The sequence below is a fragment of the Falco naumanni genome, chromosome 5 (genome assembly GCF_017639655.2).
Source record: "Falco naumanni isolate bFalNau1 chromosome 5, bFalNau1.pat, whole genome shotgun sequence".
Lineage (NCBI taxonomy): Eukaryota > Metazoa > Chordata > Aves > Falconiformes > Falconidae > Falco > Falco naumanni.
In genome coordinates, this window is record NC_054058.1 from 1,465,920 (window position 1) to 1,484,789 (window position 18,870).

The window sequence follows — 18,870 nt, forward strand, 5'->3', positions numbered from 1 at the left end:
CTAAGCAATATCATTTGAGCAGTTATTTGTTGAGCAACCCTGGAATATCCTGCCCTGGGGAGTATGAAAAACCAAAACAAAAGCTCCAAGGTATTTGCTGAATATCAAAGCAGAAGCATACAGAGAACATTGTCCCTCTATTAATCACAGCCAAGCACACTCTTCTTAAAATCCTATTTTGCTGTAACTTCTCAGCAATGAATTTTCTGTTAAAAATGTTATTATAACAACGTAGCTCCTTTGTTTATTATTCAGTCCCTTCACTTGTTTGATCTATAGATCATATTTGGCCTACTTGGGGCAGCTTAACGAGCTGGCTGTTTTCCCTCATGACAGAGTCATCTTGTGCTTCAGGAGCTAGCCATGGATAAAATAACAGTTTCATGTCCACATTTTATGACTGCAAAGAAAACTTTCCAGATGTGAGCCAGTCAAAATGGATGTAGTGATATCTGCACCAGAAGGCTGCCAGCTCCAAACAGTAACTCTGAGAGGTAGGACTTGCTTTCCACATTTCAGCTCCAGAGCCTGTTAACAACTATTTAAAAATTAGTGTGGTGAACAGTATCTCTGTTTGCTCATAAATGAAAAGAGACAACTAGTGTGAAAAAACAGGCCGCTGAGGATGAAGGTTTCCAGTGTTAGCACAATAACTTAACTGAAGGCAAAATTTACTAGTGTCTGGCTGTCTGCTTTTTGCAGTCAGGCTCCTCCTGTAATCTCTGATCTCCTTTCCTCAGTCAGGTGTGGGGCTTTTTTATTTTATTTTATTTTATTTTATTTTATTTTATTTTATTTTATTTTATTTTATTTTATTTTATTTTATTTTATTTTATTTTATTTTATTTTATTTTATTTTATTTTATTTTATTTTATTTTATTTTATTTTATTTTATTTTCCTTCTGATATTAGTTCTCTTGCTGTCTATCCTCATTTCAACATCTTTATTCCTTCTCTGTATTCCCAAAGTTTGATTCAAGAGAGCTACAGAAAAACCTTGTGCACACTGCCCTGTCTTTTTTCCTCAAACTGAAGCACAAAGGCAGCGCATCTATCTAAGGCAACAGTGATTACTGTCTGCCAGTCTGTAAATGTTATTCCTTTTGTGTTAGTCTGCAGTTAGTGCAAGTGAAGTGTTGGGATGGAGAACCATCAAATCTGACCTCAAAGGAGGCTTGTAAACATCCCTTCAGCACTGACAACCCAAGCAAAAGTTACATCATAGGATTAAAAACAAACACAGAACCATGTTGAAATCAGAAGACTTTGAAGTTACAGCCGCGTAGCTTAAGAATGTTTCTCCCCCTATATTTAGAAGTGCTTTTGGAGGACCTGTATGTAGGTATTCAAAAATTTCAAGGTCAAACCTGAACCTTAAGTGCTCATTTACTCTTGGGAAACCTCTTGATCTTCCCTTGTTTCCCACAGCTCCTTAGCTCCTGTCCTTCCTGACCTCCTGCTGCACTTCTATTAAGAGAACATGTCACAGAAGTGCTGCATTTTAGCCAGATTTCTAGCCATATGCATATAAGCTTGCTTTTCTGGGTTCTTCTCCCAACTCCTTCCTCTTGTAATTTCTGTTCCACTTCTGAGTTGCACATACAATCTGTCCCAAAACTGTAGCATTCCCAGAGAATTTACACTTCAGATAATAAACAGCCTTCTAAGAACAGAAGGATCTTAATTAGCTCACGCACTAAAAAGAATTTCAAAATGTAATTTATTTAAAGAGTCAATTCTGTTTCATGCGGTTGCAGGCGTGAGCAGATTTTGACAGATTGACTGGGTGTGGTGTGGATTTTGTGTTTGGTTTTTGTCAGTTCAGGTTATCTGTCTGGACAAACATTAACTGAGAGATGAATCTTAAGTTCAGCTGTTGTCATGGTTAATTATTCATGATGATGAAGGTTAATAGCTGCTTTTCCCTACGAGCTTTGTAAGTGAAAGTTTTTACTGTAGTAAAGGCTGAATGCTAATGCAACCCTTCACATAAATAACAGCGATCTGCCTTTCCACAAATTAGTTGTTGTCTCCTGTTGTTCTTTAATAACAATAGACAGATGAAGAGCTGGCAGTGCAAGCAGTGATCTGTAAATGCAGATCCTTTAGGATACTTACTGTAACACACAACAGAAAGTGAGTGAAAGTGTAAGGCCCCATCAAAAGATCTGAACGGCCCCCTGGAGGTGCCCATCTCTATGGAGCAGAGAGGCGGCATGAGGCAATTTTTGCTTCTAACCAAGATACTCCAGTCAGGGCCTTAAAATTTAGATGAAGAAAAGTATCTTAAAAATAGGATGAATGTAGTTCTCAGTTATCTTTTTAGATTCACACAAAAGGCCATCGTCTTACCTTAGCACTTCTACACAGTCATTCACAACAATTTAATCTGTTCAGCTGACGTTGGGCTGTTCATGATGGGTAATCCACAAACATTGACATTTGTTCGTGTATTTGCTATGGCTTAGTCCTCAACTGCTATGAAAGGAGTTGGACATCTCAATGGACATGCAGATGAACATCACATTCACCCAGACAGTGCTGCACAGAAAAGTGTTAATTTATAAACTGAGGATCTTCTGCCTTTGATTTGCACTGCTGTGGCAACAGATGGAATGATGCATCAAGACCAAGTGTTACCACTTTAAGACAGATGGCCTTAAAACTGGAGATGAGCAAGAAAAAGGATATAAGAATTATTAAAGATTTGAAAAAAAAATACGTCTCTGAAAATTTGAGAGAGATTTGTTTAGTTTATGAAGAGGAAGGTGAAGGTGTGAGTTTATCACAGCCAGCAAGTATCAACATGGCAGGAGGAGATAGTGGTAATAAAGAGCTCTTCAGTTTCAAAGGCAAACACAGTTTTATGGTAGTAAAGCAAAAAGTAGATAACCTTACCTGTTTGGAGTTCCAAGCTAGGCAAAGAGAAGGGGAAACCCTCTGCTCCTCAGAAATGGACAGACACCCATTTGCCCGTGTTTACACCCAGACACCTAGCAGGGCAAGAGACACTCAGTGGAATTTGAATTTAAGCAACTGCAGACTTGAAATCAAGTAAATTTTGTAATACTGCTGACAAATAAAACAATTACCAAGAATTTCTGATACAATCTCATGCCATGGAAATCTTTTCAATTAAATTTTTTTTTTTTTTAATAGTCAGGATGTTACTTCCAAATCTAACAGTCTCTGTTACAGAGGAGGTCAGACTACACGTTCACAATGCTTTCTCTTGTCTTTATAACATCCCAGCCTCTGAATTTATGCCTTTATTACAGTATTGTTTGATCATTAGTCTTAATGAAGCTCTCATTAACCACCTATGCTTTCCTGTGAAAGGGTCACATGTACTGTTCAGCCATTACTGAATAAAGCTAGTCGTTAAAGAAAGGAAATAATTATTCTCCTTTTGTCTTCTGTGTCACAGCTGCTAATGGGATGATATGATATCTATAATGTACATCAGAAAGTACATTCTGTTTCCTTTTAATAACATAACAGGTAATTTAACATGTTGCTATTGTTTTGCACCTACTTGCTGTCATATACTTTTCCACCATTATCATGCCTTAGAACATACTTCATGGGCAGAGTGAGTTTTCAGGCTTTTATAGACTTTTAAATACTCAGTTATTGGTCAACATTGACAACATGTTTGAAGGATAAGGGAAGAAGAGGTGTTATGTTTCGCTAGATGTCCTACTACATCTTTTTTTACATCAGTCTTAATAGTTTCTATGACTTAATATCTCAGTTAAGGAAGTATTTTGCTTCTTGGAAAGTTCTTTGTTCCAAAGACACACTCAGTTAAGTATTGCATCTCCTTCACAAACAGGAATCAACTCACTTGAATTCGTATCCATATTCAGTATTGCAGAGATTAGTTTCAGATAGTTACAAGAATGAGTAACTGCAAACAGCCTCACTCTCCTGCTGGGCAGTGATTTGTTACATAGGCCTTTAGTGCTGAGTATTTGAAAACCTCTCCACCTTACCAGCTGTGACTTGGTCTAATTGTCTGTAACAAATCTTGGTACAATCTTGTTTACCTCACGATCTGTCAGTGATCAGCTAGTTTAACTAATTGATTACGCAGCCACATCCAGTCCTCTGTGGTAGCTGATTCAACTAAGTCACTATTGAAATAAAACAAACGGACCTATTGTCATGACACTGATATTTCTGGATTTTTAGCGGAAAGAAAGGGTCTAACAAGATACACAGATGAATATCACATATCAACTGTCTATATTGGAAGCTAAAGCTCCAAAAAAATCCTCCTAGCAGAGCCACAAGGTTAAGAAATTCCTGCTTGCCTCCCTTGAACCCAAACACTTATTCACCCCTCTTTGTTGTGTGTGGTTGGCCATGGAGGTGGACAAGAAATTTGAGAACTGATCTGATTAAAGAATCAAAATTAAAAATACATATGGTTTTAATCTGGTCCTGTTCCCTGTACATCCCCACAATCACTGGTATCACCACAACTAAGTGTGCTAGATAGGAACAGAAAAGGGAACCCTCCTGAACTAGGAGAAATAGCTATAAACAATGTCCTGGAAGAATGCCTTTATTCCTGGAAGATTCCTGAAATTTTTCTGAGAAATAACCCAGAAAACATTAATTAGTCTGAGGAAGATTCTTCCAAGCTAACCCTCGCTTAGGAATTCTCAAAATGCTTTTGTAAGCTGAAGTCACTCCTCAGGTTGAAAGCCCCCTTCTCAGTATAATCAAGTTTCAATGAGACATTAATTGAAGTTTTTGCCTCTCAGTGCTCACCTCATACTTCTAGGCATTTGGGGAAAGACTGATAGAAGTACAATTATAATCTAGTAACTCAATTAATTACACATTTTCAACTCTGAAACTACAGGAAGCACTTTAAACATAACTCATTTGTTATAATAAGGGTTCAGCAATCAGTATCACCACCTCACAGTTTTCCACTTTGAGATGACTGAATGACAGTACTCAGAGATGGTATCTCAGGTAGTATTCCAGAGTCTTAATATTGGTATTGTACCTTTTTCTTTATGTGGGTCATTGCATAGTCCTCCATCAGTACTTGTCATACTGCTTTCACCATTTGCCTTCTCTTTTAGTCGTTACGCTTGTTTTGCATCATTTGCTTTTCTAAGTAGCACTTGCCACCCTCAGAAATTATTGTACTTATTAATTTTTTAACTTTCCCAGATCCAATTTATTTTGCTTGGAGTTTGAAATAAATTGATCATCAATCATCTTGTAAGGCAGAAAGCAACATTTGGCACTGTAGCTTGGTGTTAGTAACATTTTTCCAATGTATTTTTCTGCTGCTGGTTAGTTTTGGGTGATGGCAAAAATTTTGTTATTTTGCAGTCATTGGACATTTTTCTTCTTGGTTTTTGGTGGTTGCTAATTTTATTTATTTCATTCTTTGTTTTTTAGAAGTATTTGTATAGTATAAGAGGACTTAAATCTATTACAGCTGGTTGCAGTTCAGCTACCAGTTATTTGCCTTTTGACTTGTTGAATCCAGTAGACTAGGAGATGCCATGGGAACTAGAAGAGGCACAAAATAAAGGAATAAGAATATTCAGTGGACTGGGATAGCTCATGTGCTGGGAGACACTAAACAGGCTATTCAGTTTGGAGAGGAGGCAGCTGAGGTATGTTATGATAGAGGTCTGCAAAATCGTGAATGGTTCAGAAAAAGCAAAAAAAGAAATTTGCCATTTCTTATAATACACAAAGCAGACTGGGAGGCAAGTGAAGTGATATGGAGAACTGTTGAACAAACAAAAGGATGGAATGTCTTTGCCACATAGATTGTGGAGTTCAGTGACAAGGGATGTCATGGAGGCCAAAAGTATGAATGGGTTCAAAATGGGATTTGACAATCTCATGAAAGAAAGCACCACCCAGGACTGTTCCTGTTTAGGAAGGACTTGAACTGGTGGATTTCTAGAACCTGGAAGAGAACTGAACCACATTTGGACTGTTCTTTTACTCCTTCCCCCAGCATTTGCCACTGGCCTGTAGAGGCATCAGGATACCTTCTTAAGTGGACCTTTAGTACAATTAAGGATGGTTGTTCTTATGTGCTTCCAAAGGTTGGGACCAGGGAGGGAGAGATGAGGAGGAGAGCTGAGCACATTAGAATATTAGATCAAGTCATCAGTGAGACAGTGCTGAGTAATGTGATGGTTGAGTGCTAGATGGGAAAGGCAGAGATGAGGAGGCCATGGAAAGCATATCTTTTCCTCTCTTTGTTCTGTACTTTCAAGTGACTCACTTTGCGGTTTTCAGTGTGAGGCTACTGCCTTGTCTCCTATCTTTCTCATGTTTTCATTCTCTTTATGACCCTTTGGCTTGGGCAAGCAGTTTCCTTTTTTTTTTCTAAAATCTTTCAACATTATCAGTATACAGGTATGCATGTAAGGTGTTTGTGGCCATCTCTGTTCCTATTCCTGTCCCTTTCATAGCCTCACAACATTCCCTAGAGGCAAAGTATCAGTTCAAAAACAACTGACCTGAAGTGAGCCTTCCACACTCCATACCATCTCCTTTGTCACCAGAAGCCCTATAAAAATTGAATTTCTTCTGCAGGCTTCTGTTCCTCTCTTCTATCCATCACATTTCTTATTCCACACCAGCTACTTTAATGTCACTAATGGTTTCCCCTTGTTGTGCACCCAGTGTATAAAAAAAAGTTCTTTTTGCACAAAACAAAGTGGAGTTATCATCTTCGATCAGATTGTTTGGATCAGGTTCAGCTGACAACTACAGAGTTGTTTTTCCACCCCTATGCATTTTCAACATGCTGCAAATCCCTTATGCTTGTGGGATTTCTGTTTGTTTGCTTGGGTTTCTTCAGAGGTTAACTTCTCCAAAGAGCAGTGTGGAAAAGAGAGGAATGCAGCAAATTTCCCAGATCTGGAGGACAAAGAATGTGTGCTGCTGGCAGACAGAACATGATTGCTAAGAAACATCTTGGATGCCATCAAGATAAAAGCGTAAGGGCTGTGAAGTGAGAGGGCATCCACAGGAAAAAGGTGAAGCTGAAGCTGACAGGCCTTTGAGCATATGGTGCACACCTGAAATAGATCTTCAAGATCAAAGGTTAAAAGTTATTTTTTAACTCATGTAAACAGTTCTTTTGTGCTTCCACAGTACCTTTTGTCTGAGGATGCCAAAGCGTTTTTGTAGCTTGGGGGACCATTACCTTATCTAACAATCAGGGACACTAATGTGCAGTTGAGGTGCAAAATCCACTCACGCAATCAGAAAGTAAGGGCTGGCAACAGCAGACACTATTCCTTTCTCTGTGGACCTTATTTTTACAGTATCAAGGATCTAATTTTTAAAAGGGCCAAATACTTTGTTAGTAGTGTAATTATTAAACTGGCTAACCCTTCCTATAGCCAAAAGACCACCAAAATGTGACTTTATAATGTGATTTACCAAAGGGGAGACTGATGACCGGCCAGGCAAGGAAGTATTGTTATTCCCATTTTAGAGATGAGGTACTCAACGCTCAGTCCTGTGTTCTAATGAATGAACAACATTTGCAACAATTTTTATGCAGCTATAATTCTACTTCTGTCCACCTTTGTAAGAACATACATACTGAAACACATGCAGTCAGACAATGCAGTGATGCTTACTTAAATCCTAGCCTTGCTGTGGGCTCTGATCGACTCCCTGCCTCTCCACCTGGGACCCTGTACATTGCAGTACTGGTGCAGTCAGTATGAAAGAAGTTATTTACTGGACACAGAACTTGACAAAAGCAATGCTAGGCATGCTTTGTCCAATGTATTAAACATCAGTGCCCAAAGTTCAAATTCAATTTGTGCTTTTCAGTGCTTACATATCTCTTCACTTGCCCTCATCAGTCAGAAATGAAACTAGAAATAGCACAGTACTATACAGATAGGTCAGATTGCTCTTGCAGTATTTCAGACCCTGGAACTGAAATGTGGGTTGTTTCTTTCATCTAGAAAGTCTGAATAACACCTAGAGTACCAAAGTGATCTACAGGAAAGGGCACAATGGAATGTATTCATTTTGCCAGTGTCTGTGATTTTAAATGAACAATGCTAAACACAAGCAGATGTTTGGAAAGTAGGAAAAGCAATTGGCAAAGGCCCTAATAAGAACCGCTGTAGAAGAGTGCCTGATTTGTGATATCTGGATAGGCATCAGTGATGTGAAAAAACAGAGGTTTACAGAGGAGTCTCAAGCAGTTTTTTGTTTCTGTGAAGGTCTGATTTTGAAGTATCTCTTCTTCCTGACATGGCACAAAGACCCTAAGCTTCTCAAACATAGTGAATGGAAATTCTGTGGGAAATAATGGGGGGGGGGGGGGCGGAAAAAATAGGGGAGATTTGAAATATTGTTAAGCTGATTTCAAAAACCACATTTTCCATTTGAGCTTCTAAACATTCTGAACATTTAAAACATAAATATTTGAGACAAAAAGATTTTCCAGTTGAAAAAGAAGGCTTAATTTTGAAAACATTAAATTCAGATATCATAACTACATATTTTTTTCCCCAGACTACTACTGAGCAAATTTATGAAAAACTGCTCTTTCCCACTAGCTGGGCTGGTTTCAAAGAATTAGCTTTTCATAATGAACAGTGTTACTTTGGAAAGTCTGTAACAAGTTTTAAGAAGGACTGTGTTTAAGAGCAATGCAAAACTCACATGGGGGCCTGGGAGCACATGCTGCTTGTCAGTAACATATCATCACCTGGTGGTAACAAGCTTTTTATCAACAGCTGTCAAAAGGTACAGGTCAGCAAGACCAGCAAGACCAGCACAGAGAAAAAGGTGCTGATGCAGGTATCCTGAGTAGGAGTCCTGACCATGTAAGATGTAGAGATGATAACAAAGGTGGGGTTTTTTTGTTTTTGGGGTTTTTTTTTGTTTGTTTTGTTTTGTTTTTTAACAGGGGCTGGAATTACTGGAGGCATCAATTAGCCACATGGATATGCACACAGGGAAGCATGTTCTTTATGGTTACAAATGAGACAAGAAATTATTTACAAGGCAATCTGTCTATTTCTATATTGTCCCTAGCCCAGTAAAGTTCAAAAGCTCCCGATCAGCTTAGGAAGCTGGTCGCTGCTGCCTACAGACGGCTTCCTGGCACTTTCCACTAGCTGTATCTGCTCTGTACTGCTGATGCAGCGCCTTTCCTTGGGTGTTTGGGAAGTGAGCGACTGCAGAAGGATTACTACAGAAAATCTATTGACACTGCTGTGTACTGACTGCACATGTACAATGGTCTAGGATGCAGGAGCCATGGAAATGCCAATGCCTGGTTTAAGAAATGCAGTTATTATTACAGGTTAATATACTTGTTGGGAAGGATGACAAGCAGGGATATTTGCTCTGGGTAGTACGAAAGTATATTCTGACAAGAATATGGGATACTTAAACCTATAAACCAATAATTCCTTTAATCCACATTTGTCAAACTGCTACTTTCAAGCCTCCGAATTGTTTCCTTCTCTGTGCTCTTTTTCCCTTGCAAAGTCTGCCCAAATTCTTAAACCTGCCTGTTATCCATTTGTCATTCTACATCCTTTTTTAACCTCATTCAAGCAAAGCTCAGAATGTGGATTTCCTGTTGGAAAAGAGGCCTGCAGCCTGAGATCAGTTGCTGAGCAGTTGGCTCAACAAGATAAAATGGCCTTGTAGATCAGACAGTGGAGTGATTCTCAGGAGATCAGATTCCATACCCTGCTTTTTCAAAGCTTTCCTGCATGGCTTCAGTCAAATTGCATAACTGTGCTTTAGTTTTCCCATGGCTGGCACAACATGACAGTACTTGTCTACTTCCCTTAGGAACTGCTTGTATATTACAGTGATGCTGACAAATTGAGCACTTAAATGACTAGATAGCTCCAATGCCAATTTCTGTACCTGCCCTGACATACACATTAGTTCTACAAAGACACCAGGACCTTCACAGGTGCCTTCCCTTAAAGTTAGCTTCCTAAGTGTTTCCTCAGGTCTTTTTTGGAGCTGTTTACCTCCATTGTTTCAGTTCCAGGCTTTCCCTATTGCTGAAAGGTTTCATTTATGCCAGATTATAAATCAGATTGCAGCTAATTGTAACAGCCATTTTATTTTTTTCCTATCTATACTTTCAAATGCAGGAAACAAGCATCTTGGAATTTTCAGCTAGTCAGCTGTCCTTCTAATTTCCTTTGAACCATTTGTTCTGCAGGCGATGTTAAACAATTGCTGTGGTCCATCTCAGATATTTCAGTAGTGAGCTGTTCCTGCATAGAATGAATATGACACATACAGGATTAGGCAGGCCTCCCTCACTGAAGGTAACTTAATCTCTCAGGCACATTTGCTTGTGGCTGAGAGTCCATTGCAGGATCATTCTTGGGATGTGTTTAGCAGAGTCTTCTGAAAACCAGTAGGAGATAACTGGGCCAGATCTCAGTTCCCTATTTTCACGTGGGGGTCAGGCTGCAGGAGAGAAGTCATTAAGGATAAGGGTCCATGACACCAGTGACTTGTTCTTTCCTTTCACCATGGACATTGCAGAGGGCCCTGTGATTCTTTTTTTCTGTTACTTAAAGGTGACAGATTCCTCCTTTGGTCTGTGAATCAAGAAATTTTACTTACTTCCCCCCCGCCCTCTGCCAATGCTTTTTGCCTTATGATACATCACACAAGTTGTGTAATTATACATTAGGCTGGACAACTAACAGGGCAACAACATTCCTCTTTCACTGAAAATAAATTCCACCTAGCACTCTGCTGAAGAAATTTCGGAACAGAGTGGAGCTTCAGGCAAATATCTTTACTCTTTCCCGTGTGAAGAAGCATGAAACATCTCCAAATATGCAAACTCACACAGGTAAGTTCTCCTCCTGATGGTGGTCTATGCATACTTATCAGAAAGATAAGGGATGAGGTTGTGATGTTTCTGCTAGTTCGATTCATGCAGGATTGGTTCCAGGGCCTGTTACATTTTCTGGTACAAAGTTTCAGAAGTTAGCCTCTTCTCACATATCTTCTTAAGATCAGTTAAGAGTGGCTTTATCACTCAGCTGCTTAATCACATCAGCTACTTCCAGCTCTCTGAGGAATAGAGTAAGCTTGTTCCTCTTAAGTAATAAACATTTTAGTTAACCACTGGGAGAAGATCACTGGACAAACATGTCAGAACCATCTGCATTCTCTACCATGTGTAAAATCTAACTCACTTTTTCCTGACACCGCATTTCTACCAGCTACATTGGACTACTTACTGAAAAGCAGTAGATCTTCCCACTGAACGATGAGTATGCATTCACTAGAAGTATTGCCATAAAGAATGTTGGGGTTTTTTTTTCTGGTTTTCTCTTACTGAGCATTGTGAAGGTAGCTCTTGCTACCTCTGCATTGTGCTAATGCACCAAGGTCTAGATTTACATAACCTAAGGCTCAGAAACTTATCATCAGGAGCTACAGAGGATCTAAATTTTTTTCCACTCAGAATCTTTTGTAAAGAAATCACCTAAGCTTGTGGTGACCTGCTGTCATTTTCATCTTTTCACATAAACAGCATTTTGGTTGTATTTACATCACCTGGAAGAGCCAGGAAGGCAAAGACCCATTGCAGTTGCCTGCCACCCAATATACTGTGTTTGTTGACATACCTATTAGAAGTTACTTAAGGGGTACACTTGAATCAGGAAATTTACTTCTCTAGATGTTTTTCCTGCATATGTTTTTGAAGCTTCTTGTGCAATTTGGCTTTCAGGCAACTTTTTCTTCTCATTAGTAGGGCTAAGAGTATACAATGACGTTTGTTTCTTAGCCAGAGACCTAAAGGGCTGGCAAGATCAGTACAGAGACTGTTCTTTTCCTTCGAATTCTTCAGATATGTACAGTGACAGAAAAAAGATGCTCCTACTACAATCAAGGTATCAACTGCAACAGCCCAAGTGATATTGATGGCTTTCTTCCAGAATATTTTGTATTCTTAGAATGTGCAGAGCTGCTGCCAGGACTGGATGGGTGGGGCATTCCCTATTCTTTTTTTTCTTTGGTTTTTTCCTGCACATGTGAGAGGGAGAAAGGGAGGAAAAAGGAGTGGGGTTTTAAAGTACTTTTTAAATATTGCCAAGGCAAAAATTTCAGTTAATATTGCTTGTATAGCCAGAGTAGGGAAGTAAACACAGACAAAGTAGCTCAGAGAATCTCAGTAATAGGTAAGTAACGTTTTTATATAAAGCCAATGGGTAGTTATGGTAATGACTCCAAGACTTTAAGTCCCATGTGCTCTTGTTTACCTCCTAAAACGCCCAGGGAAAGCAAAAGTTGGCTGCTAAAAATCCATAATCACAGGAATACTTGCTTCATTCTGACAAAACCTTACATCTCCTTTGCTGCTGCCTTAAATAGTGCCATAAGGACATGATAACACTATCTTTCCAGAAGATGTTGAGGTCACCAGGGAATGTGGCAAAAGAATGCTTTGCAAAATGTCACTGTGACACCCTTACCCAGCTTCAGACTTCTGTCAGTGCTACTTTACATCGCACAGTGGGAGCCATTAGGGGTGTGTAATAAAAGCCATGTTGGACCCTTCACCTATAGGTGCCTATTCAACCTACCTAAATGCCTGGAAAAAAGAGGCATGCAAGAGAATGGATCTGCATATCTCAGATGGCTGATGTTCTGTTATATGGAGTGCTAGTGCAAACTGGAAGGATTTAGCACTACTGTTTCTTCACAGTTCTGCCATATGGAGACTCTTTTAAGGGGGCTTTTCTTGTGTGACCTTCTTGCTCTTAGCAGTATTAGTTATTTCCGTTATTTTCTTATTGTTATTTATTTTTGAAATTGTACTTATTCACACCAATGAAAGATTCAGGAAATAGAGCGGATGGAGAAGAGTATACACAATGGAGTTGTACGTACTATGTAGCTTAAAAAACACTGTACTTCCATTGCTACATGTCTAATGACACCTGTTAGGTAGTGGAACCTGTCTAACCAAAACTGTCAGGCCTCTCTATTCACTAGCAGATCTGTCTCCCGGCATTTCTCTTTAGGTCTGTGGAAATCAGCCCATGGAGAAAATTCAGTGCAGAAAAGCCTTCAGGTATTAAAAATAAAATGTCAACAGATTTTTTATTCCTCTTGAAAATGCTGAAAACAATTTGCAAAAATTGTCTTTGGAGGGGGACAAATAAAACTCAAAAGGATTATTTTGATATTTTATATGTTCTTATTCTGACCCTTATTTTGTTTGGATGGTATAGTACTGACATTACTGAAATTAAATGCTGAGACTAGATTTTTTCCCAGTTTTACAATACTTTTTTTTTTCATAATTTCCTTTTAAGAGTAAGAGTATACTTCAAATTATTAACATTTTCCCTGAGAGGAAAACTGCTTTCTATCCACTGGAATTTTCACCTGCGCCATTTATAAGTTTCATGAAACAGGAACTTCTCCCCTTAGAGACTTTCTGTCCCTGTCTCTGATGTATTATCATCCAGATTCTCAATTGTCTGTATGAATTCCATTCTCCCTGTTGCATTCAGTTTTCTGGATGTCTTTTCACTTTCAGACACACCTTATAATTCATTTCCCCTCTTTTCTAAACCTCAGCCTTGTTGTCCCATGGCTTCTTTTTTGCCTGGACTGATTTACAGTTCTGTTCACATGAATAAATCTCTTTTTCTCTGTATCTTCTGAGTACCTGCTAGTTTTACATGTAAAATTCCCAAAAATGTGAGCAGAACGAATTGCAAAGAATGTGTTGAGAGCGGGCTAGACTTGTGGGATTGGTCGTGAGCTAGGCCTGAGAAGAGGAGGAGAAATGACAAGAAAACTACAATGTGACATTAAATACTGTCAGCGTGAATACATAGCTACACAGTACCTCATCTCCAAAGGTGCTAGCTGCCGCTGCGGAAAGGACAGAGTGCCATCAGTAGCGAGCAGGGTACTGGTGAGATGATTCCTGTCTGTGTAGGTCATGACAGAAGAGTTCCTGGCAGCAAACAGGGCTGGTGGTATCCGGGGCTGTGTTGACAGCAGCATTGCCAGTAAACTGAGCGAGGCGACTGATGCTGGTTTTTACTCAGCACTTCTTAGACCACATTCAGAACACTGTGTCCAGTCCTGGACTCCCCAGTTCAAGAAAGATGCGGATAAATTGGAGTAAGTTTGGCGGGAGACCACCCAGACGGCGATGGGGCTGGAGCACTTGCACTGTGAGGTGAGGCCAAGGGAGCTCCCTTTGTCTGGCCCGGAGAAGAGATACCGGATCGCACTTTCCCATACCTACAAGGAAGCTACCGAGAAGATGGAGCCAGGCTGCTCATGGTGGTATGTGGTGGGAGGATGACAGCCAACAGTCAGAAACTGAAAGAAGCACGGTTCAGGCTGCGTGTGAGGAAAAACTTTTTCCCTGTGAGGACAAGCAAGCAGCAGAGCAGGTCCCCACTTGAAGGTTTTCAAGACCTGACTGAACAAAGGCCTGAGGAGCTCAGGCCGGCCTCAGAGCTGGAGCTGGAGGGTAGACCAGCAGCCTCAGAGCCCGAGCTGGAGGGCAGACCCAAAGCTGGAGGGCTGACCCGAGGCCTCAGATACAGAGCTGGAGGGCTGACCCGAGGCCTCGGAGCCGGAGGGCAGGCTGGAGACGCCCTGCCATCGCTTCCAGCCTGCGGCGCTGTGACCCCACACCCGCACGCAACGCCCTGCCACCGGCAGCGCCTCCCCAGAGCCGCCCCGAGGGCGCCGGCCCCGCTGCCCCGCCGTGGCGCCGCGGGCGGAGGCACCGAGCCGCCAGGGGGCAGGCGAGGCGCGCGCGTCCCGCCAGCGGGCGGGCGGGTCCGGGGGCGGCCTGGTGGCACCGCCGCGCCTCGCTTCTTTTTAAGGAAAAAAATAGGGTCTAGAATGTAAAGGGCACCGCGGCGGCAATGCAGCCGGCGAGCATGGGCGGCTTTTCCCTCAGCGAAGGCCGCGGGCTGCAGGTCGGGCCACCTGAGGGGCGGCCCCGCCTGAGGGGGCTCGGCGGCGGGAGGAGGCCGGTGTGCTGGGCCGCCCGCCGGGCAGGGCCGAGGGAAGGGACGGAGCGGACAGGGGTAATAAGGCGCCAAAGCCAGCGGCTCGGCTGGGGCCCGTCGGTTTACGAGGGTTTTTCCTCAGTGGCGTGCGCGGGTGTGGGCGTTCAGGGGCCCTGAGCCAGCCTCCCGCCCGCCCGGCGGGTCAGCGCCGCGGTGGGGGGCCCGGAGCCTGCCCTTCAGGTCGCTTTGGCCAAGGGGGGGAAGCCAAGGAGCGGTAAAAACCGACAGAGAGAATAATTATGTGCCGTGGTTCCTAACTCTTGGCTTCTGGGATCAAATAGCTGCTTTGCGTGACTTCAGGGGCAGCTGGGTTTTGATGCATCGGTGTGTTATGCTGATAAAGCATTTTGGTGTTTTGCTTGATCAAATCTACTCCATTCCTCTACTGCAGTTGTTTTTATGCATTTTCTGCTCTGGGTGCTTACCTGATATTGAAGGACTTAACCGCTGACCCAATTAGAAAAAACCCTTCCTAGTGCTTACAGTCTAATTGAATTTCTATACAGGTTTAGGTCTGCAGGCTGGTTTTCACTCCTGAGCACTTCTAACCTGTTTCCCATGATTTCAAAGATGTTAAGCAGTATCTTTACATTCGAAGTATAATGATCACCTCTTAACTGTGGTTGCACCAAAGCAGAAGAAGCAATTAGTTGTTATTGAGAGGTTCTTTACTTTAAATGATCTTTCTCGATACATCTGGACAAAGATGACTGGTCATATGTCTGTTGTTATCCAGCCACATAATTCTGCCAGTCCCAGGCAAGCCTATCTGACCAAACCTCACCCGGGACGCTCTCCAAACAGCAGCTGGAGAGTGGATCTTGAACAATATCCCAAATATAGAAAGAAAATCTCTGAAGAGAGAAGATGTCAGAGTTTTAGAGTCTTCCTCTGCTGGAAGCTTGACTCACAATATACTCTGTTGCCATAGGCAACTTGAGTAGTGGAAGCTGTGACCACTGATAGTTCTGCCAAGAAGCTATCTAGTGATGAGGGAATGTGCTACTAAGCCTCATATTTTCTTTCCTTGGGTTGGCTTGGCTTTCCTTCACAGATAGGGTCTCTTGCTAGGTGTCAATTTTTCTCCCTCTAATATTTTTTTAAAGTCAGTCACTTTCTATTCCACAGTACAAACCTTTATTATGTGCTGGTCCTTTCAGATACATTCCAGTATCTGCCTCTTTTAACCTAACTTCTTTGTCTCCTTTCCATGCAGTAGCACATGCTGGGAGCTGACAAGCTGGAAAGCAGCTTTGCAGGAAAAGACCTGAGGGTCCTGGCAGACACAAAGCTGAACATGAGCCAGCAACATGTCCTTGTGGCAAAGAAGGCTAATGGTATCCTGGGCTGCATTAGGAGTGTTGCCAGGGATGTGATCATTCCCCTCTTCTCAGCACTGGTGAGGCCACATCTTTAGTACCGTGTCCAGTTTTGGGCTCCCCAGTACAGGAGTCCTGCAGTGGAAAGGATCTCTCATGTCTTCCTTACCTAACCAGTCATTCCAAGTGCTGGAATGCTAGACAGATTCATCAGGTCCTTTCTCTGTTTTCTTCATCATTTCCATAGGTTGAACTCCATAAACTTCACATTGTAAACTTGCTTTCTAGAGCCTTAGTCACTCTTTATCCCTTTTCTATTTCTAATATTTTAATACCTTTTTGAAATGTGACATGGTTCTGGATACAGTAGTGCATTTAACAGTGCAAGGTAAAGTAGTAAGATCTCTACTTCTGTGTCTTACCTGCAGGCACCGCGTTACTCCTCTCAGCTGTGAAACAGATTGTCATTTTGGCAAACTGAAAGGCAAGTGAAAGCTGTTTTCATGGTGTATCTGGAGTCCCTTGAGAAAAAATGTCTCTTAGACTGTGGATTTTATAATATTTGTGGGAGAGTGGGAGGGCAAAGATGAAAAAGAGTGCAACCGAAAGTTGTTAAGGTGGTAGAGAGGATCTCAGTTTTGAACACCCTGAAAAGGGAGCAGTTTCTCTTGCCAACAGCAATAGGACTAGGCTGAGGAAAGCTTTAGAAAATTACTCTGAAACAAACTAGTTATGCTTTTGATTTAACTTCTGTATTTCAGAAGAGGGTGGGCTGTTCATCAGCTGTTGATGCATGTATGTAACTGCAATCTGAGCTATTCTCACCTCATTTTCCACTTTTTCCTAGATCTTTATCCTTCCAAAACAAATAAGCACTGGTTGTTAGGAATAGGAGGCTAGGCATAATTTTTATGATTCTTATGAGTTTTTGTTTTAAGAGCGGTATTAACAAAAGCAGTGGACAAAAGTTATGCAGGTCTCAGCATCCAGCACATGCCAAGTGCTAGAAAATTTGATCTTGCATATCTGCCATAAAATTCACAAGTATGTCAGGAGGTATGGCAAGTCAAGGACTGTGAGAATATTCTGGATTTCAAGATTTCTGTGCAGAAGCTCTCCTTGGTAGTGGCAATGCTGCTGACTGGAGAGTAGCCTTCCCCAGAAGGCAATGGGCAGGCAGTTGCCAGAACCTTTTATTTCCTGGGGTCTGTGAAGCAGGGGCTTGTGCCTAGGCTCTGCATTTGATGCACGTGCACTTCCAGTTGCAAGCTAGCCCCGTGTGTTACTCTTTTCCTTACACTTTCTCAGACTTTATCCATTTCTCCCCTCTTTCTCTTCTTTCACCAGCTTTCCTGCCTAATTCTATTTTTTCTCTTAAGAACCTTCTGGTAGCCCATTCTGAGATCAGAAAACATGTCTTCCCTAGATGCTTCCCTACCCCAGCGTTATGGCCCTCCCACTGTAGAACATGGGAAAGCAAAGAGGGACCAGCTATGAATTATGACAGCCCAGCATTCCAAGTTGTTTTTTTCTTTTTTCTTTTTTCCTTCTGAGTTTGTAAAGGAGGAAGATAGTTTGAAACCAAAACACTGAGGTAATACACACAAAACCTAGATTTCTGTAATGGAGTTGCCATATTTCTGTGGTCAAATGTAATCTCCAGTAGCAAATAATTCACCTGACGAGAAGTCCACCAAGGAGCATTTGCCTTGAAATGGTTTATTAATGACAATCCCCTCAGAAGGGACTGGACTATTCTGGAAATACAATGCTTCACTGTCCCCTCACCTGTTAACCATAGGAACGTATTGCTTGTTGCAATAGCACTGACTGACATTAAGAAATCTGCAGTAAAACTATACTGACTTTCCTCTTCACTAATGACCTTGATGATGGGAGCGAGTATACCCTCACCAGGTTTAAAGATGATAAAAAATGGGGAGGAGTGGCACACCAGAGCGTTGCGCTGCCATCCAGAGGGACCTCAAGAGGCTGGAGAAGTGGGCAGAGAGGAACCTTAACAAAGGGAAATTCAAAGTCCAGCACCTTTGGAGGAATAACCCCATGCACCAGTACTGGCTGGGGCAAACCATCTGAAAAGCAGCTTTGCAGAAAAGAACATGGGTGGCCTGGTGGACAAGTTGAAGATGAGGCAGCAGTGCGCCCTCGTGGCAAAGGTGGCCAACAGTATCTGGGCTGCATCAGGGAAAGCATTGCCAGCAGGCTGAGGGAGGTCATCCTTCCCCTCTACTCAGCTCTGGTAAGGCCCCACCTGGAGCCCTGTGTCCAGTTCTGAGCTCCCCAGTACAAGGGAGACCTTAACGTACTGGAGATGCTCCAGTGAAGGACCACAAAGTTGATTAAGGGACTGGAGCATCTCTCATCTGAGAAATGGTTGAGAGAGCTGGGAATGTTCAGCCTGGAGAAGAGAAGCATCAGGGAAATGTCATGAGTGTGTATAAATGCCTGA